Genomic DNA, 27,814 nt, shown 5'->3' with positions numbered 1-27,814 from the left:
CACAAGAAAGTGGAAATATTAGATGCCTATCTTCTAACCAATAACTAAATAAATATATATTATTATATGTAGTTGGAAGTTTTACTGTGTTGTGGCCGCAGTCAGGACAAATCTCTCCCACTCGCGTCCCCCAAGTAAACACACAGAGGCTTATATTCATTATAACTGCTTGGCCATTAGCTCAGGCTTATTACATCTTAAATTAACCCTTTTTTTTTTTTTTTTTTTTTTGGTTTTTCAAGACAGGGTTTCTCTGTGTAGCTTTGCGCCTTTCCTGGAACTCCCTTGGTAGCCCAGACTGGCCTTGAACTCACAGAGATTCGCCTGGCTCTGCCTCCCGAGTGCTGGGATTAAAGGCATGCGCCACCATCGCCCGGCAAATTAACCCAGTTCTATAAATCTATACTTTGCCATGTGGCTTGTGGCATACCAGTACTTTTACATCTTGCTTCCTCTGTGTCTGGCTGACGACTCCTGACTCAGCCTTCCTCTTTCCAGAACTTTCCTTCTCTGCTTATCCCGCCTATACTTCCTGCCTGGCTATTGGCCAATCAGCATTTTATTTATCAACCAATCAAGCAACACACATTCACAGTATACAGATCAACATCCCACAGCAATTCAACAATTGAACAGAAATTAATATATAAAAAATATGCTAAGTGAAAAGGCCAGGCACAAAAAGATGAGATAGTTTTTTTTGTTTTTTGGGGGGTTTGTTTGGGGTTTTTTTGGGGGGGTTTGAGACAGGGTTTCTCTGTGTAGCTTTGGAGCCTGTCCTGGAACTTGCTCTGTAGACCAGGCTGGTCTCAAATTCACTGAGATCGGCCTGCCTCCCAAGTGCTGAGATTAAAGGCATGCGCCACCACCACCCAGCTGGTGAGATACTTTTGATCTCATTGTTCTGAAATGTTTAGAAGAAGCAACTCCACAGAAAGTAGGGCTGTTGTGGGGCAGAAAGACAGGGAATTTTAGCTGACTGTCAATAGATTTCTTTTTGATGATACCAGAAGTGTTCTCAAGTTAAACAGTGGTAACAGTTAGACTACATATGGAATACACTAAAACCACTGAACTGTACGATTTAAAATGGTAAAGTTTGTGTTATGCAAATTATATCTCAATTTTTAAAGACATCAACATGGGGCAGGAGGTGGGGTAGTACCTCAGTCATAGGACACATGCTTAACAAGCATGAGACCAGGTTCAACCTCCAGCACAAGAACAATAAATAAACTCATCATTTTTTTTAATCTAAAATAAAGTCTCTTCAAACAAACTAACAAGAAGTCACAATATTCTCCACACAAAGGACTCCAACTTGCAGCAGATTCTCAACCCAGACAGTACCTTCACAGGCTTTGGCTAGAACTAGGCCATCCCAAAGCACTGGTGGACAAAGGCAAGATTTTGGTCAATGGACCTTACATGATACCATACAAGTACATCACTCTTTTCTTGTTTGTAGATTTGAACTACTCTAGCTATTCCTGCTAAAAGATATAACTGAGTGTTATATATACTGTAGAATAAGAATTTTTAAAAGTAAATAATATGGCATAAGAATACATACATTATATATAATTATATATTTATACATGTATAGATATATAATTCTTCAATAAGAATTTGTTTTGAAATAGGTAAGTGAGCAGCCAAGGGATCAATTATCTGGCCATCCTAAAAGGAAGAAGATTCTACTTTAAATGTTAAGAACCATTTCTGGCACAAGTTTTCCTACCAACATCTAAATCCTTCACTTGTCCCTCCACAATGTATTCACCTCTCAACCAGTCTGCATAGATCAGAGGAAAGAGTGGGTGGGCCAAGAGCCAGAACCTAGACTCGAACACTTACTCTGTGCCACATACACAGCTGAGCATACTTGATCTCATTCTCCCGATAATCTTCAGGCTATTTGTACATTTCACAAGTGAGAAAACTGAGTTGCCCAGAGGTTGAGTGATTTGTACAAAGATATTCACCAGAAGAATTAAAATTCAAACCCACATCTAGATGACTTCTAATGATGCTATACAAAGTAAATAGCCTTACAGCCTCCAAGTTGTATTTGTCTAGAAAAGCCTACGCCTCCCTGAGCACGGTCTAATTTCTCCTCCCTCCATCTTCAAACTGACGCACACTAACTCATCAACAACCACCAGGGTTTCATCAAGTGTAAGCCAGCCCCTTTTTGCTCTTGCTTAAAGACAAAAGGAACTTACAACCTGTGTTCATGACACTATTCCTCTGTCTTCCTAGTTGTGGAGTCTTACCAAATATTTTTTTCCTTGAACCAACAATTTGTTCTCAAGTCATTCAGTCTTTTTCAAGTCAAGAGGAAATGGTTTATATTCCCTAATACTAAATCTGTATTTTTTTTCTTCTATGCAGTTCTGTGTCCATTAGTCAGGACACCTGTGTAGGGAGTGTCCGCAGTTACTTTTCACTTGGTAAGGGAGCATTTAAGAGCTGGAGTGCAGCTCAGTAGCAGAACATTTCATGCCTATAATTCTTGTTCAGTCTCAACCACCTTCCACCCCACACCTGTAAAAAGTAGAGAACTAAAGGAGATATGTGAGTCTTTCCATAAAACAAGACTAAGACAAAAGGACTGAAACAAAAATGTAATAGAACCTTCGAGACTAAGCCCTTCTGCTTATCCAACATAAAGAACCTAAGGTCCCAAGAGGTTAGGTGATTTAACACAGCGAATAAAGGGCTGAGCCAGGATTAATACAGAAAGCTCCCGTCTCCCACAACTGCTCTCACTTTTCCTAGTATCAGGTTGCACTGGCTTCATTCCTCTGCCTTTCACTGGAGAGCACGTTCATTCCCCGCTCTACCACTGTTTGGTCGTTACTAAGCACTGTTAAATGCAGATAACAAAACGGTAACTTCTCTTTTCCACTATTAGAAGTATAAAACATCGATGTGTAAAGCCTTAGAGAGTGTTTGATATCGACTCTAATAAGTTATGTATTTGCCTGAGATGACTATCGTAAAGGATTAAACATTCAAAACAGGCACTGCTACACAAATTTCCGCTTTAAAAACTCACAGCTGACTTTTCTTAGCGTCCCGGTGGGTAGGCAGAAGTTGCAGAAAGCAATCTGACCCAACTGATTGTATTGCTTATCAAAAGTTTGTAGAGTGACTCAAGTGTGGCTAGCATGTAAATGAAAGGGAGGTAAAACACACACAAAAAGTTGTGATCCTCGGGTACTGATCCCAGGGAGCTCCGAGGACTCTGGTCCCCATCGGTCCTCCAAGGGTGCGCGGAGGACGCCCATCGGCCTCCAGAGGCGGGCGGAGAGCGTCGGCGACCGAGCTGGAGGCGTGTCCGCACCGGCGAGCAGCCCCGAGCCAGGTCCTCGCTGCAAGCCCCGTCCTCTCTCAGCACCTCCCGGCCCCGGGCGCTCATCTCCATGCACCCACAGCCCGCGGTTACCTCGGGCTCGAGTGGTCCAGCCTGCACACCCACGACCCCCGGGCAGCTTCAGGTCTAGGGTGGAAGGCCAGGCAGCCCTCGGGAGAAGGAGTGACAACTGAGGAAAGCCGATGGACTCTAGGACCAGGATGGAGAAAGTCGGCGAGGTGAAGTTTACAACGGCCACTTCCGGGGGCTGGGAACACGCGACTGGGCTCCGGGCGGCCGCGGCTTTCTCCGCCTCCCAGGCCCCGCCCCGGCAGGCCCGCCCCTCGTCTCCGCGTCCCCAGCGTCCCGCCGCCCGAGCGGCGGCTCCAGGATACGCACTCGAGAGAACGCGGGCTCGCGCAGGAGGGGCCCGGCCCGCGGAAGCGCGCGCGCGCGCTCCCGCGCTGGGCGGACAAGGCTGCGCATGCGCCAGGGGTGGGGTGCGCGTGCGCAGACCAACCCAAGTGCCTCGGGGGCGCGTTTCCCCCAGTGCGCGCTCCTGCCCCGAGTTTTCTGTGTCTTCTTTATGTCTCAGGACTCCCAGAACCTGCAAAAATGCAAATTTTCAGCTTCTAACCCCTTTTCCCTGCCTACCAAAGGGTGACAACTCGATCTTGCTCTGTAAAATGGCTTCCGAGCTGGCTTTCAGGGCCTGGGGACCCCCTGGGACCGCGAGGGATGCCAGGGTCCCCAGGGAGAGAGTCTGCCCAGGCTTCAGCACAGGTGGCGGGCTCTCCCCAGGGCCCTCCGCTTGCACAAAGTCTGTCTTTTCCTCCCATCCTCTCTGATCTCGGCTTGAGTGGGAAGAATGCAGGTCTGATGCTGTTGAGCGTTTTTGATTATAAATATTACAGAGCCGGGTTCCTTGACAAGTAAGGCCTTGGAGCCTTGGCGTGTGCTCCATCTCTGCTAGATATCAGCCCCTCCCCCTCCTCTCCCACAATTTATAAAGAGCTTTGGTTCTCCCTGTAGCCGCTTCAGAGGATTGGAAAAGCAAATCCTCTTTTGTTCCATGGCTTTTTGAAAGCCTATTCCCCAAAGAACAATGCAAATTGGCGGGATTTTGATGAAAGGTTTTTATCCTTACCATCGCTACCTTCTTCCACAAGTGTTCATACAAAATGAACCTTTTATGCTAAACTTGTCCCGGGTTGGTTGTAATCAGCCTGAACCAGGTGTTAGGGTCGTCCTCGCCTGCTCTCATTCTGAAAAGCCAACAGTCCGAAGAGCATATAGATTAAATGATTCTTGCGCTGCTGAGAAACTTCAATTGGTTTGAGGTCAATCATTTAGTTTTTAGAAAGTCTCCCTTGCTTCTTAATACTTTAGCCAGAAGAGATAACTGCTTCAAAAAAGAGCTGAAGGAAACAAACAAAAGTAGCCCACTCTACTTAGGAATCAAATGAAGAATTACGATAAATAATATTAGAGCTTTTTAAAAAAAAAAAATGTGTGTGATTTAGTGTTATTATTTGAAAGGTTTTTGTTGAGGGGATGATTTTTTTTTTTTTTTTTTTTTGTTCTGTCTTGGTTTCTTGGTTTGGTTTGGGGTGTTTGAATTCCCTATGTAGCCCAATCAGGCCCCAAATTCTGGATCCCCCTGCCTCATCCTCCAGAGCACTGGGGTTACAAAATGTGGGCCATACATCAGTTTGTCGTGTCTTAGTAACATCACAGAAAGGAGTATTACATTGCAAGAATAAATGTTAAATGTATTACACGGTACACTTTTTTTAAGAAAAATTGGGTGGCATGAAGCCTTACAAACTTAATTTACTTCGTTTTTAGCATTTATAGAATAGAGTGCATGTACCCAACCCAGAGCTAGGTGATAGAAATACATGGTATAAAGTACAAGTGCAATGGGAATCAGAGAAAGGAACTGTGAAAATCAACCTTGAGCACATGGGAGCAATTTATGGAGAATTTAAAGTCTAGTGTAGGAAGGTAAAAAGTTGACCAAAGCAACAGCAAATTTGAACAGAAAAAAAGTAGGAGACTTTTGAAAAGGTAGATGCTTTGTGTGCAGGGGAGAAAAAAACAAAAGATCTGCTAGAGAAATATCCTCAATTCGGATCACGGAGAGCCTTTCAGGTCATATTAGTAACAAAGCTAATGAAAATTATAGTAATTACATAATGAATCTGATCACCTCAGACTCCTTAGAGAGTTTCTGTTTTTGTCTGGTAGTTACAGGTCCGTTTTCTGTTGTCGCTTGTTTGGTTAAAGGCTGTCTATAATGAGATGCTCTCCAACCCGCTTCCCTGTGGTCTTCGCCTGTCACTTCATCCCCTTCTCCTCTTTTCTGCCAATCCTTCTGAGAGACAATTAGAGTCACTCCCAGGACTCTCTCGGAGCAGCTTACCACCTCAGTAATGACCTCATTACCAAATCCCAGACCCCTTGGCTTTGCTAAGCTTCCTCACATTTCTCTCCAGCTTATGTGAAGATATACCCATCTCTCATCTCTCAACCTTCACCATTTTACTGCTGGTAAAGTCTGCCCTCAGCCTTCACTTGGTACCTGGTAAGCGTATTCAGTCCTGCAGAAGTGAACCCTAGGTACTGGAGTTTGATTAGTTATATCTGAGTTTGAATTTTTAATTCCTGTTCGGCAGTTCTGCTTTAGTGTCCGGTTCAGTGGTGGTTGTTAGGTTTGTTTCCTTTCTTCTGTAGGCCGGGTCTCACTGCACAGCCCATGATGGCGGATGACCATCCTATCTTACTTAGTCTCCCAACTATTGCAGTTACTGACTTGTGCCATGACTGACAGCATTGACATCAAAATATCTAAAATTTAACTTTCCCAGTTTATCAGAAGTTGCCCAAACTATTCTTCTACCTGTTCATAAAGTTTAAACTCTCAGGCAAAAAGCATATATAATTTGTTTTTTTGGTTTTGTTTTTTTCTTTGTCTTCAAGATCTCAATTCCTACACCCAAGAACTCTGCCTTCTCTCTCTGCCTTCTCTTTCTTCCTGTGCCGGGTACTGAACACTTACTTGTGTCTGGTCCTTGTGTCTTCCCACTCAGACACTTGTAATCAGCTACCCATTCCCTTCTCCTGTGCACTTAGCAATTAGCATGGAGGGCATTTTAAAATTGACAGCTATAAGAGGAAAGGATCAAAGAACAAACAATCAAAAGGAGGCCTAGAGGCACACGTGTGTTCGTGTGGCACAGGGGAGCGTTACAGCAGGCTGTACATGTGTGAGCCTCGGGCTCAACTCCGGCTGGTTTGCCTCCCCTTGACCCCTCCATAACCTCCCCCTGAAGGCTCAAGCACCAGGTGCTTCATTATTGTGGTGTTTGGTATCAAGTCGTAGAACTGAAAAGCCTTGGTTAATTGTTGCTCTCGGTGGCTCTGGCCCTTTGTTCCCTCCATATGCTCTAACAGAACCCTTTCTGAAGCATACATAGATAGCTCTGACTATGTTGTTGTCTTGATTAATTCTAGTGTCACCACATTGCTTACAGGATAAAACTCAAACTTCTCCGGCGTCAGTCAAAAGACACTGAGCAGCTTCCTGCTCCCTCTCTAGCACTGCTTCCTCTGGAGTACAACAAATCTTTCTCATTCTTACTGGTAACAGAAAACATAAAACTGGCGATAACTGTGATAAAATGTATGCATACGCTTATAAGAAGTCTTAAAATACATGGTTTATTACAAAAGTTTTAAATGCAGGTAGCACTATAAAGCATATACTATGTGCCAAGTTCTATGCTAAGTAGCTTCACATTTATTCCAATTTTCTTTCTCTCTTTCTTTCTTTCTTTCTTTCTTTCTTTCTTTCTTTTCTTAGACAAGATCTCTCTACATAGCTCTGGCTCTCCTAGAACTCATGCTGTAGACCAGACTGGCCTGGAACTTACAGAGATCCACCACCGGCCTTTGCCTCCTGAGTACTGGGTTAAAGGCTTGTGTCACCATGCCCAGCATATTCCAATTTTTCAACAGCACTGTGGTAGCTTAAATGAGAAATGTCCCCTATAGCCTTCCATATTTGAACACCTGGTTCCCAGTTGATGGCACTGTTTGGGGATCCTTAGGAGGTGAGGTGTTGTAGAATATTATTTTAAGAAGTATTACATTTGTTTATGTTGTGAAACAGTTGTTTAATGATGCAATGATGTGTTGCATTCTTTTATGTTGCATTTGTTTAACTCTGTGAAGCTGTGTTACTGTGCCTGTCTAAAACGCCTGATGGTCTAATAAAGAACTGAATAGCCAATAGCAAAGCAGAAGAAAGGATAGGCAGGGCTGGCAGGCAGGGAGAATATATAGAAGGAGAAATCTGGGGGGGAGAAAAAGAAAGAGCAAGAGAACAAAGAGAGGAGGACCCTGGGGACTAGCCATCCAGCCACACAGCCAGCCACGGAGTAAGAATGAAAATAAGATACACAGAAATAAGAAAAGGAAAAAGCCCAGAGGCAAAAGGTAGACAGGATAGTTTAAGTTAAGAAAAGCTGACAAGAAACAAGCCAAGCTAAGGTCGGGCATTTATAAGTAATAATAAAACACCATGTGTGATTTATTTGGGAGTGAGTGGCAGGCCCCCAAAAGAGCAATAACTGCCAACAATAGTGAAGCCTTGAAGGAAGTACTCCAACCTCATTTACTCCCAGTTTGCTTTGTGCTTGCAGTTAAGGTCGTGAACTCTCAGCTTCCGGCTCCTTCCACCATGCCTACCACTTGTTACCATGCTTCCCAACCCGCGATGGACTTTCATCCCTCTGGAAACGTATGCCAAACTCCTTCCATAAGCTTCCTTTAGTCAGGTATTTTATCACAGCAACGGAGAAGTAGCTACAAGTGCAAACATCTTTACTATTTGCTTTGATAATAGCTAGTGGTTTTTAAAATGGGAATAATTACAGAAAACCAAGTCTCTCTAATATCCCCAAATATACAAAGAAATCTTAAAACTCAATAATAAGAAAGTTTGAAGAAAAAGATTTTAAAATGGAGCAAAGTGGGCTGGAGATAGTGCTCAGTGGATAAGACCAGAGGCTGCTCTTGCAGAGGACCTGGGATTCGTTTCTAGCATTCAAATGATGGCTCAAAAACATCTGTCACTCCAGATCCAAAGAATGTGACACCCTCTTCTGGCCTCCACAGACATGTGATATCAATATCTAAAAGTGTGACAAACACATAAAAATACGTTTTGTAACAAAGGTTTTAATGGGACCTCACTTAAGAAGATATACAGAAATAATTATATAAAAAGACATTCTACATCATGTGTCAGATGAGAAAGAAATCACCACACACCTGCCAGGATGACAAAAATCCAGAACACTACCAACCCAGTGCTTGGGAGGCAGAGGCAGATGGATCTCTATGAGTTCAAGGCCAGCCTGGTCTACATATCAAGTTCCAAGACAGCCAAGACTACATAGTAAGACCCTGTCTCAAAAAAGAAAAAAAAGAAAAGAAAAGAAAGAGAAATAAAGTGTCACTCCTTGTAGGAAACAGGATGGTACAGCCACTTTGAAAGACAATTTATCCATTTTATTTTATTTTGTTTGTTTTTAAAACTAAACATACACTTATTATGTAATCCAGCAATCATGTGCTTTGGAAAATGTATTCACACAGACTCCAGCACACAAATGTTCCTAGCAGCTTCCTTCAAAATTACTAAAACTTGGAAGCAAGTAATACACCCTTCGCTGGGTGAATGGATAGATACACTGGTGGTATTCAAATAAAAAGAAAGGAAAGAGCAAGGCAAGGTGTCATGGGCCTCTTGTCCCAGCACTCCAGAGGTTGCAGTAGAAAGATGGCAAGTTGAAGGTCAGCCTGGGCTACAAAATGAGTTTCGATCTATCCTTGGCTTTATGTTACGAGTATATCTCAAAGAGAGAGAGAAAGAGAGATGGAGGAAACTTACCCTACAGGAAACTGCCTTACTGTGATTACAAATACACTGCTGGTATTTCCTGCTAGGAGCCCAGTCCCAGGTATTTCTCTGACTTTTAGGGCCTTGCCTAGTATGACTCACCTTCTAGCTCTGAAACCTTAGGAATCCGTGAATCTAATTCTCCATTTTGAGACAGTGAAGTTGATAGGCTTTGTTATTGCAGCAAAAATAAGACACTTAAATGTGCTTGATCAACCATTTCTGTGATGAGATTTCGGCATATTGTAATTACTCACCCATACCAGATTGCCTTCCAGGAGGAGGGCACCGGAATGGATCTTTTGAGAGTGTCTATTTCCTGTCACTTTAGCCATCGCTAGATGTTTTATGGTATTAAAAACTACAATTTGATAGACAAAAAGTGATATGTATCATTTTATAATTTTCTTTCAATTTACATTTATGTGACAATTAATGGAGTTGAAAGCATCTAAAAATGTCACATTTATATAACTGGAAGTATGAGTCATCATTATTACTAGGAAAAATTAGAAACCTTACTGTGCCTGAGAACTTAATTTCTAACCTTAAAAATAATTACAGCCAGGCACCGTGAACATGCCTTTAATCTCAGAACTTGGGAGGCAGAGGTAAGTGGATCTTTGTAAGTTTGAGGCCACCCTGGTCTACATAGTGAGTTCCAGGACAGCCAGGACTATACACAGAGATACTGTCTCAAAAACAAAAGGAAAGAAAGAAAGAAAGAAAGAAAGAAAGAAAGAAAGAAAGAAAGAAAGAAAGAAAGAAAGGGAGAATAATTATAATACAGTGCTCTTCTAGCCAATCCTATCTTGGTAAGGAAGTGTCCTTTAAGTAAATATATTGTTAATTGTTGAACCTATTATTATTATTTTTTGTAGTCCTATAGAAAGCACAAATTGACAGCAAAAAAAAAAGTGAAGGTTGAGGAGGAGGCTTGGAAGACAGCTCCGTCAATAAAGTGCTTGCCATGCGAACGTGAGGACCTGATTCAATGTCTAACACCCAGGTGCAGCGGGTGGCACAGGTGTGCAGTCTCAGCCCTGGAAGCAGAGTCAACATCCCTGACTAATCCAGTCGGCAGGCCACAGATCCCAGAGACCTTGTCTCAAGAAAACAAGTTGGAAGACTCCTGAGAAATGAATGCTGATATTGACCTCAGGCACATGCACTCATGTGTACACACACACACACACACACACACACACACAGTTAAAATATATATACACGTGTGTGTATATACACACACACACACACATACTATAGGGGCTGGAAAGATGGCTCAGTGGTTAAGAGCACTTTCATTCTTGCACTTTTATAGTGTGAATATAGTATTATTATTATATAGAATATAGTATTCTTTACTGCTAATGTCTCCTCACTTCAAACTTTTCTTGTCTCTGGTATTTATTCAGATTCATTCATAAAGTATTTACTGATCGGGATGTACTTGCTCATGACTTTTTAATCCTAGCACTTGGGAGGCAAAGGAAGGTGATCTCTGTGAGTTCGAGTCCAGTCTGGTCTACATAGTAAGACCTTGTCTTGAAAAAAAAGATTTAAAAAAAAGTTTATTGAACACCTATTACTTGCTAGATTTTAGAAGTGCAAAATATAGAAAAAACAATACACACAACCTCTGCTTTCATGGAGCATGCATTTTAGTGAAGGGACTTGGGTAAGAACTGAAACCAACACATCCCCTATCCTGCATTACCCAGTTCTGAGACCAACCATGCTTTATTTTATTTATTTATTTAATGTACATTGCTGTGGGATGGTCTGTATGTCAAATGTGTTGCTCTGATTGGTCAATAAATAAAACACTGATTGGCCAGTAGCCAGGCAGGAAGTATAGGCGGGACTAACAGAGAGGAGAATTGAGAGAACAGGAAGGTGGAGGGAGACACTGCCAGCCACTGCCATGACAAGCAGCATGTGAAGATGCCAGTAAGCCACAAGCCACGTGGTAAGTGGGATGTTGGACTGCCGGGGCTTGGCAGGACCCAGAGAGAGCTACAGTGCATTGCTGTTTTACCATGATTGTGAGGTCCCCTGGAACTGGAGTTACAGACAGTTGTGAGCCACCATGTGGGTGCTGGGAATTGAACCCTGGTCCTCTGGAAGAGCAGTCAGTGCTCTTAACCACTGAGCCATCTCTACAGCCCCAATCATGCTTTCTTATCCTTATGCTAAAGAATATTGATACCAACCAAAATCAGATACCCTATTTGCTCCAGGAAATACCTGTTAGAGGTAAGACTGTAAACTGACTAAGCGACTCATTTATTAAGTAATAACACCTTTTTTTTTTCTTTGAGACAGTGTCTCGTGTGGCCAAGGCTGACCTCAAATGTTCTGTGCAGCTGAGATGACCAGAGCTATTGTTACAGGCATGTTATCATGCCCTATTTATGCAGCATTAGGTAAACACTCTACCAACTCAGCTGCATCACTAACCCTAACAGTCTTTAAGACTGGCCTTGAGAAGTTGTTTCGCACCCCTTTAATCTCAGCACTCAGGAAGCAGAGGCAGGCAAATCTCTGAGTTCAAGGCCAGCCCAGTCTACAGATTGAGCTACAGGACAGCCAAGGCTACACAGAGAAAAACCTGTCTCAAAAATCAACAACCACAAAAAAGACTTGCCTTGAGGCCAAGTGTGGTGGCTCACAACTTTAATCCTAACACTCAAGAGGCAGAGGCAGGTGGATCTCTGTGAGTTTGAGGCTAGTCTAGTCTACATAGTGAGTTCCAGGAATGCCAGAGCTATATAGTGAGACCTTGTGTCAAACACAAGACAACTTAGAATTATACTATACTGTACCCAACAATCAACTATCCTCACAAATCCCTTGCTAACAGAACTTATCTTAAAAATCACCCCGTGAGAGCCCTTCCCCTAACCTACTCATTGTGAGACACTAATTGAAGTGAGTTTAGATCGTAGCTCTGTCAAGCAGAAGGAAAGCTGTGCTAAGGAGATGGCTCAGTGGATGTGGTGGTTTGAATAAGGACGGCCCCCAGAGGTGCAAATATTTGAATGCTTAGTCATCAGGGAGTGGAACTCTTTAAAAGGATTACAAGGATTAGGAGGTATGGCCTTTAAGAGTAGGTGTGGCCTTGTTGGAGAGGGTGTGTCACTGGGGGTGGGCTTTGAGGTTTCAAAAGTCCATGCCAGGTTCAGTCTGTCTCTGTCTGTTTGTCCATCTATCTTTCTCTGTCTCTCTCTATGTCTCTGTCTCTCTCTCTGTCTTTCTCCTCTCTCTCTCTCTCTCTCTCTCTCTCTCTCTCTCTCTCTCTCTCTCTGTCTCTCTGACTCTGCCTGTTGATCAGGATATAGCTCTCAGCTACTGCTCCAGCACTTGCCTGCATGCTGCCATGTTCTCCACCATGATGATAATGGACTCAACCTCTGAAACTGTAAGCCAACCCTAGTTAAATGCTTTCTTTCATGGAGTTGCCTTTGTTATGGTGTCTCTTCACAGCTACTGAACAGTGACTAAGCCAGTGGGTAAAGCATTTACTCGACAAGGATAAGGACCAAAGTTCAGATCCCCAGGACCCATGTTAAATCAGATGCCTTAGTGAGCATATGTAATAGCAGTAGGAGCCAGGTGGGAGCCAGAGAGAGGAGAATCTCTGGAAGCTTGTGAGCCAGAGAGCCTGGTGCTTGCAGCAGTGGACAAGAGACTGTCTCCAGGCAGAAGGTGAGGACCTCCACACATGTGTAGTGTATACTCATGCTCACACATATGAACACACACAAAGATTAAAAAAATAATAATAAGCAAGAGCTATCCTCAGAGATGTTGGCATGAATGATAGTGCCTTTAAAGTTCCCAGGCAGTAAAATGGCTCAGCGAGTAAAGACTCTGGCCTCCAAGCCTAGTAACCTGAGTTCAATCCCCAACACATATGATGGAAGAAGAAAACCAACTCCCAGGAGTATTCCTCTGATCTTCACATATGTAACATGGCATACACCTACCTTGGCATACACACGTGTGCAGAAACACTTTTTAAAATAATTTAGTAGCATGGAGTGCTATAATCCTACAAATAAGAAAGACTTAATGCACTGATTTAAATTGTAAGCTTCTTATGTTCAGTCAACTTTAAGACTTTAAACTAATATTAAAGTGAGTTAGTTAACAGGTTTACTGTGGTTACTCAAATAAAAATTGAAAGAAAAATGGGGCCGTGGATATGCCTCTGTGGTAGAACACTTTTCTAGCATGTGCAAGGCTAAAAGATTCAGTCACCAGCACAAAAACCAAACCTAAATAAGCATTAATTACTAAACATAGTTTAAAGTTACTCTTGGGCTTCATTTTTATATAATGAATAGCGATAGCAAAATGTAGAGCAATGAAATATGCAGGGGTCGAGGATTTAGCTCAGTGGTAGAGCACTTGCCTAGCAAGCACAAGACCCTGGGTTCGGTCCTCAGCTCAAAAAAAAAAAATACTATGTAATGATTATATATACAAATGAACCTGAGTCTATATGTTCATATTTATCATTCAAGTACCTTAAAATATAATTAAGGTAATGTATATATGCCTAATCAAAAATTTAGCAAAATAGTTCTTGATTCTCTACCTTTTAATTTCTCAAAGTCAATCACTTTGGCCAAAGTTTGTATTAATAAGGCTTATTAAATAGAAATAGGATGCTGGGCGACACCGACTTTAACCTTAACACTAGGAAGGCAGAGGCAGGCATATCTTTGAGTTTGAGGCCAGCCTGGTCTACAGGGTGAGTTCTAGGACAACCAGGGCAACACAGAGAAACCCTGTCTCAAGCCTCCCAACAAAGAAGAGAAGAAATAGGATGAAACACAATTGAATAAATATGGTATACCTGTTTGCCTTGTAAGATTACTATTGAGGTTTATAAAGATATTAAATTAAATGGCCATATATGCTGTGAAATAATCTTCCTGTTCCCTGTAAATACGTATTACTCTCATTCATTAATAAAGAGCTGACTGGCTGATGTCTAGGCAGGGTTTTCAGGGCGGAGGGAATGCTGTAAAGAAGAAAGGTAGAGTTGGCAGGAGAAGCCAGCCACACATAGGACAAGTCAGACACACAAAATGGGATAAAGGCTAAAAGCCACATGATAGAACATAGATTAATAAAAATATGGGTTAATTTAAGTTATAAGAGCTAGTTAAAAACAAGTCTAAGCTATTGGTTGAGCATTTATAATTAATAAGTCTCTGTGTGGTTATTTGGGAGCCAGTGGTCCTGACGAAAAACTCTGCCTACAATATATATGTATATTTATATAGACACACAAATCCTGTCCAATTTAAGAAACTAATAAAGTTAAATATATTTTAAAGCCTTATTTAATCATATGTTTCTATAGTTTCATATTTGTGGCTACCTCAATGCCTATATAGAGTGGTGTAAATTCAAAAAAAGTAAAAACAAAATTTAAGGGCTTATACATAATTTACTATTTATTTTTCCTTGTTTTCATTTTATTTGTGTATGTCTATGCACCGTGTTCATGCAGTGCCCACGGAGGCCAGAAGAGGGAATCCCTGGGACTGGAGTTAGAAAAGTTTGTGAGCCTCCATGTGGGCGCTGGAAATTGAACCCAGGTCCTCTGGAACAGTAGCCAATGCTTCTAACCGCTGTGTCACCTCTAATACCCCAAATTTGCTATTTTAAAAGTGAGAATTTGTACTTTTCTTCCTGCGAACAAATGAGTTACTCTCTCTAGACTTTTGACATACTTTTAAATCACTTGGCAAGATTTTTTTTTTTTAAGAGTTGAGAAACTAACAATTGTTACCATTAATTGTTATAGTTGATATTTACTATTATAATTATTAATGTTTGTTTGGGAACTGGAGATTAAGCCATACATGCTAAGCCCATAATCTATCTGGGATACACCCCAGACTCTTTGATAAGTATCTCTTGCCTTTGAACAAAATAGCCTACAGACAACTCTTCTCAATTATCTGTCCCAAATTAATAATCACATTAGGTTACTATTTCTTACAAATCAGAACTTTCTTTGAATTGACTAGGATAGCCACAAGTGCAGCCAGACTTGATTAGGCCTTTCTAACACTCTCCAATTTTTAATTAACTTAAAACTTGGGTGGGGCGGGGTGGCATGGCTGGAGAGATGGCTCAGCAATTAAGAGCACTGGCTGCTCTAAATTCCCAGCACCCACATGGCAGCTCACAACTGTCTGTAACTCTGGTTGCAGGGCATCTGACACCCTCACAGACATACATGCACAAAACGTCAATCAATGCACATAAAATAAAAATAATTTTTTTTTTAAAAAACGGTGGTGGGAACTATCAACTTTAGGGGAAAAATAAAATTACAGCTATCTTTGGATAATTGTGAATTTCTGTGCAAATAATTAATTTAATATTATTGTTGTAAACCTACCCTTTTGCCTTGATTTGCGAGCCTAGCGCTGACCCTTAGGACACCCCACCCCCACCCCCATGAATGTTCGTGCTCATCAGCAGAGGGCACTGGAGTGACACTTCCTGATAAACAAACAGCAGGAGGACAGTGTGGGCTCCAGCCTTTGCTTTCTTTAGTGTGTGTGTAGTGTAGATGTGTGTGTGTGTGTGTGGGTGGGTGGGTGTGTGTGTGCGCGCGCGCATATGTGTGTGCAGGTTCATGTGCACATCGAAAACAGAGGCTGATATCAGTGTCTCCTCCACTGCACTCCACCTTTTTCTTTTTGAGACAGCCCTCTATTTTCTTTTAAGGATTTATTTTATTGTTAATTTTGTGTGTGTGTGTGTGTGTGTGTGTGTGTGTGTGTGTGTGTGTGTGTGTGGTGTATGTGCAGGTACCCACGGAGAACAAAGGAGTAAGAATCCCTAAAGCTAGAGTTATAGGCAGTTGTAAGGCACCTTATGGAAGAGTAACGTGTGCTCTTAACTCCTGAGCTATCTCTCCAGCCACATTCCTCTATTTTTTTTTCTCCCAAAACAGGGTCTCACTATGTAGCTCTGGCTGTCCTGGAACTCACCATGTAGACCATGCTGGTCTTGAACTCACAAAGTTCTGCCTTCCTGTGGCTCTCAAGTACGGGGGTTAAAGGCCTGTACCACTACTCCCGGCTCTACTTTAATTCTTCAGTGCAGGAGACTGCCTCAGGAGCCCAAGTGTGTCTTCCAGCTAACCTCCCTCTCCTTGAGGCTACTTTCTGCCAGATCCAGTCCATCTACATCGGATGGCCATTTCTACAGATTAATGCCGCTTGTTTTTTCTCTCCAGCAGTGGTGGCCGGCTTCTACAGTCACCTCTACCGCATTTCTTCACCACTTGTCAGGCGTATGGCTGTGTATGCAGTAGACATGTTCCCTTTCCAGGAGTCTCAGGCTCAGTTATAGGGGTGTGGTAGCTCCTTCTTCCCGAATTCCCTTGGAAGTATCGTCCTGACCCTAGAGAAATGAATAAATTAAAATATTCTTTTTTCCCCTGAGTGATCTCTCAGTGACATGGTGTAGAACTATACTTTTGTTTATATACAAACAACTGGGTACAAAGCTTTCTTTAAAAGGATTCTATTTCTAGGTTAGGTTGCCATGTCTTTGTCAATCAAGGACCATTGTAATACACCTAGTACAGTCATTAAAGTCTCAGAGGCTTCTCTCTGTTCATATGTACTCCCACATAATTACTGAGTATAAACTTACATACCAATTTATTTTTGCTTTTTTTGTTTTGGTTTTGGTTTTTGTTTGTTTGTTTGTTCTGTGTGTTTGCTTTTTGTTTTGTTTGTTTGTTTGCTTGCTTGTTTTTTGAGACAAGATTTCTCCGTGTAACAACTCTGGCTGTCTTGGAACTCACTCTGTAGACCAGGCTGGCCTCAAACTCATAGAGATCCACTTGCCTCTAATTCAGGAGTGCTGGGATTAAAGGAGTGCACCACCACCACCTGGCTTCACACCTATTTATTTTTAACTTCAAGAAAATTCTAGGGCTAGAGAGATGGCTCAGTGGTTAAGAGCATTTGCTGTTCTTGCAGAGAACCCAAGTTTGTTTCCCACATCCACATGGTGCTTACAACCATCTGTAATGTTACTCTAGTTTCAGGGGATGGCACCAGGCACACACATGGGGCATGTATGCACACACATGGTGCACGCAGACAAAACACTCATGCAAGTAAAGTAAATACATCTAAAAATAAATTTAAAAAAAAAGAAAATTATATTGTCTTCTATTCTAATAAAGTTCTGATGTTTCTCATATCAAAGAAGAGAGTTCCAAAATAAATGGTCTGTAACTCTCATAGAAAAGACCCATGCCAGTTACTTTAAACACTAATATTCTAGAAAATTCTAGAATGTTGGTGCTTAGAATTATTTTTTCCAACTAAAGAGACTTAGTCATCCTTTAATTTACTGGAAAATTCTACTAACCAGAAACCACAAACTAAGGAGTAAACAGACCCTACCTACACTGGTCAGATCAAGATGTGTGCATGAATTAGAAGACCTCATCCAAGACTGGTGAGACCAGATCTGTGTGCCTGGACCCAGAGATTGATGATTCAGTCTGCATACTGTTATTTGTTATTTTGTTTCTTATTGGTTGTTTTGAAAGGGCTTTGAATTAACTCTGGCATCTACAGGTCCCTATTCATCATTAGGTTTCTTGCATTTTTTGCCACTAGTCCATAACTTGGGGCTGGCGAGATCAAGAGCCCTTTTTTTTTTTTTTTTTTTTTTTTGCAGAGGGCCTGAGTTCACTTCCTAACACCCACATGTCTGCTCATAACTGTCTGTAACTCCAGTTCTGGGGAAACCATTGTGTGACAAAACTTTTCCTGAGGAGAAGCTACACATACACAACACTCACCCCAACAGAGAACCCATGACAGACCAAAGTGCTGATACCAGCAAAGTCCAACTTGGTGAACCAATGAGTCTTATTGGGGTTACTTACAGGAACATGGGGGAGGGGTAACTTACAGATAGAAATAACTGAGAAGTAGCCGCATCATCAAGGGCCACCCCAACATGGGCAGCAGCTCTCAGAAGCTGAGAAACCGGGAGTCCACTGCACGGCCCGAGGCAGCTCAGTGTGTTAGACCGTGCCCTTTCCAAGTAACTCTGGTGTTAAATCTCTTCCAGGCAGCATGGCTGGTGTCTGCTTCTTCCAGGCAGCTGGTCTGCTCTCAGAGCCTTCTTTGCAGGTTGGCTTTTCTGAGTCTTTTTTGCAGCTTGTCTTGTCTGAGAGTAAATTTAAGTAGTATTTATTGCTGGAGTAAAAAAAAAAAAAAAAAAAAAAAAAAAAAAAAAAAAAGATGCCAAAAATACGTATTGGAGAAAAGACAGCTTTTATTTTTCTTCGTTTGGTTTTTTGAGACAGAGTTTTTCCATGTAGTTGAAGCTGTCCTGGAACTCACCCTGTAGACCAGGCTGGCCTCTAACTCAGAGATCTGCCTGCCTCTGCCTCCAGTGTGCTGGGATTAAAGGCCTATGCCACCACTGCCTGACTAAATGTACTTTTGAAATTAAAACAAAACAAGAATCAAACAGCTGCCACTGAGGTGGTGGCACACTCCTTTAATCCCAGCACTTGGGTGGCAGAAGCAGGTGCATCTCTGAGTTCAAGGCCAGACTGGTCTACAGAGCAAGTGCCAAGACATCCAGGGATACACAGAGAAACCCTGTCTCAAAAAACAAAAACAAACAAACAAGCAAAAACCAAACAGCCAAATCAATAAATGGGCTAATGAAATTAATAGAGTCCTCAAAAGATGAAATGCAGGGGGCTGGAAAAATGGCTCAGGGTTAAGAGCACTGGGGGCTCTTCCAGAGGTCCTGAGTACAATTCCCAGCAACCACAAGGTGATTCACAACCATCTGTAATGAGATCTGGCACCCTCTTCTGTCATGCAGGCATACATGCTGGCAGAACATTGTATATATAATAAATAAATCTTTAAAAAAAAAAGACAAAATATACATGACCAATAAATATAGGAAAATGTTCAACTTCACTGGGTATGATAGTTTGAATGTAATTGGCCCCCATAATCTCATAGGGAGTGGCACTGTTAAGAGGTATGGCTTTGTTGGAGTGAATATGGCCTTGTTGGAGGAAGTGTGTCACTGTAGGGGTGGGCATTGAGGTTTCCTATGCTCAGGATACCACCCAGTGTGACTGTCGACTTCCTGTTGCCTGCAAAATGTAGGACCATCAACTACTCCAGCACCACATCTGCCTGCAAGCTGCCATGCTCCCCATCATGACGATAATGAACTGAACCTCTGAAACTGCAAGTGAGCCACCCCAATTAAATGTTTTACTCTATAAGAGCTGCTGTGGTCGTGATGTCTTTTCACAACAATAGAAAACCTAACTAAGACACTAGATGTCTGCTTTGATAGGCCTGGGCATGCTGTTGTTTGGAAGAATATGAAAGACTTTGAGACTTTGGATTAGAAAAGCAGTTGAACACTTTAAATGGAGTTTACTGGGCCTTCCTAGTAGGAACATGAAGGACAGTGATGCTGAGACTGATGTGGCCCAGCTCAAGAGGTTTCAGAAGAGAAGACTATTACTATGTAACCTAGAGACCATTCTTGGTGATATTTTGACAAAAACTATGCCTGCTTTTTGTCCTTGTCCTAAAATCCTGCCTAAGGCTAAATGGAAGAGTTTTGAATTAATAGCATTGGCAGAGAGATTTCAAGATTGCGTGGTACTGACCATGTTGTGTGGTTATTAGTAGTCACTCTTATGCAGACCAACAGTGAAAAAGAGCAAATGAGGCAAGGAGAAATAAAAAATGTCCAGGTTGAGGAGAAAAGGAACACCAGGAAATGTAGTGTTAGAGCCAAGTCCAGTGCTCAAGGAGATAAAAAGTTTAAAGAAAGGCTTGATGCTAAATGGAATAAAGGGAGTGGTGATGTCAGCAAAACACCCCACCCAGCTAAGCTTCCAACTTGTGAAAAGGAATTAAAAGAAACCTTAAGTGGTGAAGGAAACGACAGAAAGCTGATGCACATGTAATTGAATGAGGGGACCAAGTTCCAGGCCCAGCAAGCAGCAGAGCTTGGCAGCTTCAGCCACATGGTTCTGATTTTAGAGTCAAGGATACAAGAAAGGGGTTGTAGAGTCTCCTTCTATGGCTAAGGAGAGCTGTTGGGGAAAGGTATATGTCAGGGATGTCCTTTTATTAAGCTGTGAAGGTAAAGGCTGGATTGCTTTGGGGACCCCAAGATATTGAAGATGCCAGAGCCATGGGATATCTGCTGAGAAAAGCTACAGACTGGGTATGGAACTAGCCCAAAAGAGAGAAGTGTGTTGTAGTCAACAAAGCTAAAAGGAGTGGAGATCTGAAGAGTACTTTGACATCAGGCTGGAGATGCAGAGTCTGGAGTTGGCCCAGTTGGTTTTGAGTCTTGCTTTGGTCCAGTATTTCCTCACTATGTTGCCTTTCCTCCCTTTTGGAACGGTAATGTACATCCTGTGCCATTGTATGTTAGAAGTATGTGATCTGATTTTTTATTTTGATTTTACAGGTTGTTACAGTTAAGAGATTTCCATGAGTCTCAGAAGATACTTCAGATTTTTAAACAGTGTTGAAACTCTGTTAAATTATGGGGACTTTTTTCTTTTTTAGATTTCTTTATTTTATTTTATGTGCATATGTGTCTGTGTGAGGGTGCCAGATCACCTGGAATGGGAGTTACAGACAGTTGTGAGCTGCCATGTAGGTGCTGGGAATTGAACTCAGGTCCACCTGGACGAGTAGTCAGTGTTCTTAACCACTGAGCTATCTCCCCAGCCCCGGACTATGGGGACTTTTGAAGTTGGACTGAATGCACTTTTGCATTATGATAAGGCTACAAGTCTATGGGGGCCAGGAAGTGGAATGTGGTGGTTTGAATAAGATTGGCCCCCATAGGCTCATGTATTTGAATGCTTAGTCACCAGGGAGTGGAACTCTTTGATAGGATTAGAAGGATTAGGAGGTGTGGCCTTGTTGGGGGAAGTGTGTTCAGTGTGTCACTGGGGGTGGGCTTTGAGGTTTCAAAAGCCCATGCCAAGCCCAGGCTGTCTCTCTCTGCCTGTAGTTTAGGATGTAGCGCTCAACTATTTCCACAGCACTGTGCCTACTCACCGCCGTGTTCTCCACCATGATGATAACAGACTAACCCTCTGAAACTGTTGGTAAGCCCTCAATTAAAAAACAAAAACAACAACAACAACAACAAAATGCTGGACCATGGTGTCTCTTGACCATGGTGTCTCTTGACCAAACAACAGAACAGTGACTGAGACAGTGTCCTGGTCTCGCTTATGTTGCCGTGACAAACACACTAACACAAAGCATCTTAGGAAAGAAAGGATTTGCTTGACTTACAATTCCAGGGTATGGTCCATGATTTCAGGTTTGTCAAGGCAGTGGCTTAAAGCATCTCATCCACAGGCGAGAGCAGAGAGAGAACAGATGCTCGGATCCTTGCTGGCTTCTCTCAGCTATCTTTCTTCTCTTAGACTGTTCAGAACCCCATGCCTAAGGAATGGTGCCACGCACAACAGACTAGTCTTCCTGTGTCAACTAACAATTAGGACAATTTCCCTCATATGCCACGGGCTACAAGATCTAGATAATTTCTCACCAGTACACCCTTACTAGGAGGTGGTAGGTTGTATCAAGTTGACAGTTATAACTAAATATCAGTTGTCTTAGTAAGAGTTTCTATTGCTGTGAAGAAACACCATGACCATGGCAACTCTTTTTTTTTTTTTTTTTTTTTTTTTCTGAGACAGGGTTTCTCTGTGTAATAGCCCTGGCTGTCTATCTTGGAACTCACTCTGTTGACCAGGCTGGCCTCAAACTCACAGAGATCTGCCTGCCTCTGCCTCCCAAGTGCTGGGATTAAAGGCATGTGCCACCACTACCGGCTTGTTCTGGGTTTTTTGTTCATTTGTTTGTTTACATTTTTCCCCAAGCACAAGTGTGTGTGTGTGTGTGTGTGTGTGTGTGTGTGTGTGTATGTGTGTGTGTACACATGGGGGCTGTATGCATACAGAGGCCAGAGAGGGATATCAAGTATCCTACACAACCATACTCGGCCATTTTGCTAGGCTGCCTGGCCAGCTCTCAAGCTCCTGGGATCTGTCTCTGCTACCCCACACTGAGGTTACAGTACACACAGCCATGCCTGTATTTTTGATGTTGGTGATGGGGACTGGAACTCAAGTCTTTATGTTTGCTCAGTAAACATCTTACCCACTGAGCCATGTCCCTAGCACACTTGTCACGGTAATAACAAAACTAAACTGGGTGTGGTGGCGCATGCCTTTAGTCAGGAGGCAGATGCAGAGGCGGGCAGATCTCTGAGTTCGAGGCCAGCCTGGTCTACAGAGTGAGTTCCAGAACAGCTAGGAATACACAGAGAAACTCTGTCTCAAAAAAAAAAAAAAAGAAAAGAAAAAAGAAAAAAAGAAAAAAAGAAAGAAAAACAAAAATCACTAATACATGGAGATTATGGACCTTAGCTTCCAAGGTCTTCTATGTGTTAGATATTTTATCCTTGGAAGATAGTTATAAAGAAAACTGAGTTTGGGCTGAAGAGATGGCTCAGAGGTTAAGAGGACCACCAGCTCTTCCAGAAGTCCTGAGTTCAATTCCCAGCAACCACATGGTGGCTCACAACCATCTTGTGCCTGCTTCTGGTGTGCAGACATACATGTAGGCAGAATACTGTGTACACTTTTAAATTAAAATTTAAATTAAAAGAAAACTGAGTTCCTACCCTCATGGAGTCAAATGTCATTGAACGTAATGTTTAATATGTGCAGAATGGTGCTGGACACCGTGGTGCATGTCTTTAATCCGAGGCACCTGGGAGGCAGAGGCAGGTGGATCTCTGAGTTCAAGGCCAACCTGGTCTACAGAGTAAGTTCCAGGACAACTAGACAGAGAAACCCTGTCTCAAAAAACCAAAACAAAACAACACAAAAAAGTAGAAGGAGAGAACTTACCCCATAAAATTGTCCTCTGGCCTTCAAATACACACCGTAGCATGCATGAAATAATAGTAAATTAAAATTTCAGAAGTAGCTCCTTTTCTTTCCTTGCGTTTATTTATTTATTTGTGTGTGTGTATGTGGAACTCAAAGGACAGCTTGTGAGAGGTGATTCTTTCCTTCAACTACATGGGTTCCAGGGTCAAACTCAGGCCATCAGGTTTGATAGCAAGGGCCTTTACCTGCTGACCCATTTGCCAAACCCAATTTAACAAACAAAAAAGAAATCAATATCCCGGGCTGCAGAGACGGTTAAGTGCTGTGGGATGTTCTGTATGGCAAAGGTGTTGCTGATTAGTCAATAAATAAAACACTGATTGGCCATTGGCTAGGCAGGAAGTATGGGCGGGATAAGGAGGAGAATAAAGCTGGGAAGTAGAAGGCTGAGTCAGAGAGACACTGCCAGCCGCCATGATGACAAACAGCATGTGAAGATGCCGGTAAGCCACGAGCCATGTGGCAAGGTATAGATTAATGGAAATGGATTAATTTAAGCTGTAAGAACAGTTAGCAAGAAGCCTGCCATGGCCATACAGTTTGTAAGCAATATAAGTCTCTGTGTTTACTTGGTCGGGTCTGAGCGGCTGTGGGACTGGCAGGTGAGAGAGATTTGCCCTGACTGTGGGCCAGGCAGGAAAACTCAAGCTACAGTTAAGAGCACTGGCTGCTCTTCCAGAGGACCTAGGTTTGAGTCCTGCCACCTACTTGATAACTATAATCGTCGTCTATGACTCCAGCCCTAGGGGGTCTGGTACCCTCTTCTGGCTTCTCGGGGTACCAGGCATGCATACAGTGCACAGACACATATGGAAGCCAAACAATCACAAACATAACAAAGTAAAAACCATTTTTTAAAAATGTAGTATCCTTTACTTTCTCCCCATGAGCTTTCTTTTTCTTTCATTCTTTTCTTTTTCCTCTTCCTTTTCTTCTTCTTTTGGTTTTTTCAAGACAGGTTTCTCTGTGTAGCTCTGGCTGTCCTGGAACTCACTTTGTAGACCAGGCTGGCCTCGAACTCACAGAGATCTACCTCTGCTGGGACTAAAGGCGGGCACCACCATGCCCAGCCTTTTTTTTAAAATTATTTTTATTTTATTTTACCAGTGTAGCTATTTGTCTCCACATACGTCTATGCAGTGAGCCTGTGTATGCCCGATCCCCCTGGAGGTCAGAAGAGGACATCAGATCCCCTGGAACTGGAGTTACAGATGGTTGTGATCACCCATGTGGGTGCTGGGAATTGAACCCAGGTCCTCTGAAGACAGCCAGTGCTCTTAACCACTGAACCATGTCTCAACCCTGAGCTTCCTTTTTCTTTTTTTTAAAAGTAATTTATTTATTTTTATTTTATGTGCATTGGTGTTTTGTCTGCATGTACGTCTGTGTAAGAGTGTCGGATCTCATGGAACTGGAGTTACTGACAGTTGTGAGCTGCCATGTGAGTGTTGGGGATTGAACCCGAGTCCTTCGGAAGAGCAGCCAATGCTCTTAACTGCTCAGCCATCTCTCCAGCCCTCCAGCCCCAAGCTTTCTTTTTCTTTTTTCTTTTTTTTTTTTGTTTTTGTTTTTTTGAGACAGGGTTTCTCTGTGTAGCTTTGGAGACTGTCCTGGAACTCACTTTGTAGACCAGGCTGGCCTTGAACTCACAGAGATCTGCCTGCCTCTGCCTTCTGAGTGCTGGGATTAAAGGCATGCGCCACTACCGCTGGGCCTCTTTTTCTTAATAAAAGTGTTTACATGGCACAAAGAGTCTCAGAGGACACTTGAAATAAATATGCAAAATCTGAAGGAGCAGGAAGCTTCCTTGGCCTCAGAGTCTGCTTTCAACAGTTACAAATAGCACATACCAATTTGCCAATCAGATGGATAGTACATGTGTTTTAGAAAATATAAATAGGTACTACAGTTTAGATCTAAAATGTTCTTCAAAGGCCCATGGCAATATTGGGAGACAGTAGTACTTTTAAGAGGCAAGGGCGAAGGGCAGAAAAGGGTCATGGTGCATGTGCTTACTCTCTTTCTCTCTCTGCTCTCTATTTATTTTGAAATTCGGTCTTGCTGTACAGCCCTTTATCTGGCCTCAAACTCGTGGAAATTCTGCTTTAGCATCCCTAGTAATCCCTAGTACTGGGATGACATTACCGTGCTTGTCTCGCTGTCTCTGGTTTTGTTGGTTTGTTTTTCCTCCTTCTTTGTTTTTACTTCATGACAACTATGACGTCATCAGTCCTCCTATGCCATGCACTCCTGTCATGCTGTGCTGTGTTTCCACAGGTCCAAATCAAGGCGCCCATGTGACCGTGGACTACAATCTCTGAAGTCATGAGCCAAAAAACTCCTTTTCTCCCTCTAAGGTGATCGCCTGGTCATTTTGTCAGAGTGATGGACACAATGGGGATGCCAAGGAGACTTAAAATAAGGAAGGATTCTGTGCTTCCTTTGAACTGCTGAATGTCAACCAAGCAGGCTATCTGTAGTTGAAGTTTTCTCCAGTCCTGCCCAGCCCCATGGACCCCACAACCGCTTATAAAAGAAACACACAGAGACTTATATTACTTATAAACTGTATGGCCACAGCAGGCTTCTTGCTATCTAGTTCTTATATCTTTAATTAACCCATTTCTATTAATCTGTAAGTTGCCACGTGGCTTGTGGCTTACTGGTACCTTACAGCTTGCTTCTCAGGGCAGCGGCAGCAGCTGGCAGCATCCCCTGACTCAGCCTTCCATCTCCCAGAATTCTCCTCTCTCCTTATCCCGCCTACACTATACTTCCTGCCTGGCTACTGGCCAATCAGTGTTTTATTTATCAGTCAATCAGAGCAACACATTCGCAGCATCCCCAGCTCTTCCCCTTTTCTTTTTTTCAAAAGGGTAGGTTTTTCTCTGTCCCACATCAATTATGTGTATGCAGCAGAGCGTTTGGAGCAAGTGCCTGTGGAAAGACACACATTCCACCTGCCTTCTAACTGCAGCAGTAGCAGCTTCAGTCTCGCAGTCTAAACAGAGTCTCAACGGCACAAGGACAAACTAAAATGGAATTCTAATAGAGAAATATCCTGCAGGAAGGTAGGACAAAGCAAATAATGGAAACAAAGGAAAAGGGCAGAGAAGAAAAAGCAGAACTCCAGAATAAAGTCCTAACATAGCAATGATGACATTAGATACAATCCATTTAGATCCACTGACTAAAGGACAGAGAGGAGCATCATGGGTACAAAACATGACCCAATTACAGTGTGTCTCTAAAAAACACCTCAAACATATAGACAGGCTAGTTTAAAATAAGAGGGATAAGGGATAATGGGGGTGAGGAATATGGTCAAGCCATATATGTATTAAAATTAAAAAGTAAATGACTGGAAAAGTCATATCATGCAAATGTTTATCAAAAGTAAGCAGGAAGGCCGGGCATGGTGATATGTCTTTAATCTTAGCACTCAGCAGGCAGAGGCAGGCAGATCTCTGAGTTTGAAGCCAGCCTGGTCTACAGAACAAGTTCTAGAACAGCCAGGGCTACACAGAGATACCCTGCCTCTCAAAAACAAAAAAGTAAGCAGGAAGCTGGGCCCAGCGGCCAAGTGGCCCAGGCATATACCCAACCCCAGGAGATTGAGGCAGGAAGATCACAAATTCAAGGCCTGTCTGGGATATAAGAGAGGGTTCATGACCAGCCTGAGTGATTTAGTGAGACTGTCTCAAACTACAAACCACAGAAGAAAGGGCTGAGAATGTAGCTCAGTGGTAGAATGCCTCCAAAGGAGCATGGGCAAGGGACTAGGTTCAGTTCAAGTACCACATACAGACAAGCACAAGTACTACAGTAAGCAGGAGTGGCTATACTATAGATAAAGCAGGTCTCCAGGGCAAAGACGACAGCCATTCAAAAAAAAAAAAAAAAAAAAAGCATTCACACACACACACACACACACACACACACACACAAAGCTACAAAGACACAAAGCAAAACCTATGTAATTGAAATGGAATAAAGATTAAACCCATGATTGTAGTTAGAGACTGAAACACCTCTCTCAACTATTAACAGAATCAGAAAGCTGTAAGAAGGGGGTGCTGGGGAGACATCTTAGTGGTAGAGTGCTTACTTAGCGTGTACGAAGCCTTAGGTTCATTACACACACACACACACACACACACACACACACACACACACACACCAGGTGGGGGGAGGGTTGTGGGGTATGATAGCACACTGCAATCCCAGCAAACCAGACCCAAGTCTGGAGGACAGCAGCAGTTTCCAGGCCAATGTTATCTACACAGCCAGTTCCAGGCCAGCCAAGGCTGCCGAGTGAGACTGTCTCAAAACCAAAACAAAACCCCCTTCCCCCACCACCACCGGAATCCGATACTATCAACCAGAAATCATAATTGTTGAATGTTTCACTTAATTAAGCCATTCCTTTAAAGAT

General features: G+C 42.6%; 1 protein-coding gene across 4 annotated transcripts in view; it reads right to left on the bottom strand.

Moving 5' to 3' along the window:
- The window catches only part of Ccdc171 (coiled-coil domain containing 171), a 257,585-nt gene extending 253,799 nt beyond the window's left edge, over positions 1-3,786 (bottom strand). For 3 of the 4 annotated variants that reach the window (XM_059254492.1, XM_059254495.1, XM_059254494.1), the window contains exon 1: positions 3,452-3,752. The gene's annotated coding sequence lies outside the window, so the exon portion shown is untranslated. Of the gene's footprint in view, positions 1-3,451 lie in introns of all 4 variants that reach the window. The other variant, XM_059254493.1, reaches the window with a different exon arrangement.
- Positions 3,787-27,814: the final 24,028 nt, after the last annotated feature.

The sequence above is a fragment of the Peromyscus eremicus genome, chromosome 2 (genome assembly GCF_949786415.1).
Source record: "Peromyscus eremicus chromosome 2, PerEre_H2_v1, whole genome shotgun sequence".
NCBI lineage: Eukaryota > Metazoa > Chordata > Mammalia > Rodentia > Cricetidae > Peromyscus > Peromyscus eremicus.
Note: the sequence above shows the minus strand (reverse complement) of the source record. Positions and strands in the feature narration are given on the sequence as shown.